The sequence below is a fragment of the Euprymna scolopes genome, chromosome 31 (assembly GCF_053919585.1).
Source record: "Euprymna scolopes isolate OS-2025 chromosome 31, ASM5391958v1, whole genome shotgun sequence".
NCBI lineage: Eukaryota > Metazoa > Mollusca > Cephalopoda > Sepiida > Sepiolidae > Euprymna > Euprymna scolopes.
Window position 1 is genome coordinate 17,586,456 of NC_136512.1, and position 1,542 is coordinate 17,587,997.

Sequence of the window (1,542 nt, forward strand, 5' to 3'; positions counted from 1 at the left end):
TAGCGAACAACATAACTAAGCTACAAACTGACACCCGTGAAATATCTACTCTTACATAAAAGGAACTTTGCGCGCGCGTCTGTGTGTGTGTGTGTGAGAGAGAGAGAGAGAGAGAGAGAGGGGGAGGGAGGGAGAGTTCCCCTATGGACTCGAAAACATCACAATTTCACACGAACACACTTTATGTGCCTGGCAGTGTTCTTAGATAAGTTTTGTATCGGGATATCTTTAATAAGTATCAATAATCGAAATAATCCGATATAAGCAGTAATATGCAATTTTGATCAAATTTAACACCTTACACAGCCTAACCTCACAAGTGCGTTTCAGAAGTTTTATTACCACACAAGCAGACAGGCTCAGTATATAAAATTAACATTAGGTTCTTTGATATGACCGGACGCGTTCGAAATAAATGTTTCTGCTTAAAGCACAATTACACCATGATACTTGACTTTTGCATTTCAAACTTTAATTTAAGACATTATAGATAAAAATAATTTTATAACATCAACTATAGGTTATTTACAGTGCAATGTATTGTGGACTAAGTCACTGTGGCGAGCATGTGAAACTTCATCCCGGTGCACTGCCGTGGGTCCCCAACTAGTGTGTGTGTGTGTGTGTGTGTGTGTGTGTGTGTGTGTGTGTGTGTGCAGTCAGCACCAACCCTATTCAGGGTTTAACCGGCTTCCTCCGAAGGAAGAAGTTTCATGGGAGCATGAAATTCACAATCGGTCCCCAGTCGTATGTATATCCCGTTAGGGAAGATGCCGACGTTAGGTTTTTGCAACTTTTTGCAGGGAGGTGTCGACGTTCTCCTTCATACAGCACCTGGACTCCCCAAATTGATCACCCATTTTAGTAATGACCAGGCTCAACGTTGCTTAACTTCAGTGATCTGACGGGAACCGGTGTGTCAACGTGATTATGCCGTATGTCCCTAACTAGAGCAGGCAATCAATCGATTTGGTTGAAAAAATGAGCGATTTCGATGGCAATAAAAATATTCGTTGATCATCATTCAATCCCGGGCAACATCCGGTCTCTGCTAGACGAAAATAAAATTCACCATTATTTCTAAAATCCAACTACGTGGTATACGAGTGCACTTTATCTTTTACCTGACTTGACCACCAAGTTCCAATTACGAATTCCCAACAGTCTATTTTATAAATGCGACGTGTAAATTGTCAATAATTATGACGCACGCCTCTCCTGGCATTGTACTGTTTTGGGCTCTGACGATCATCTTCAGATCAGAAATAGTTTGGGGATTTTATTGATAGGCATTAAAATGTAAATAAATCCGCAACAAAAAATCTGGGTAGTCCGATTAGTGTGAAACTCATTCACGATCACAACTCCTACTGATGGTACGATCTTGCAAATCATGCTCTGAAATCATTTGCTGACATCCATTCGGCCCGGGGTTTTATCCTCGACCCCCCTTCAAATCAACAGAGATTGGACCATTCCTGTAATGACATGGTCCCTATTGATTGTGGTGTAATACTGTTCTTGTGCAGTTCCAGGAGGTCC

At 41.4% G+C, this 1,542-nt stretch overlaps 1 pseudogene; it reads right to left on the reverse strand.

Moving 5' to 3' along the window:
• Positions 1-822: 822 nt before the first annotated feature.
• Positions 823-941, reverse strand: LOC145255869 (5S ribosomal RNA; annotated as a pseudogene).
• Positions 942-1,542: the final 601 nt, after the last annotated feature.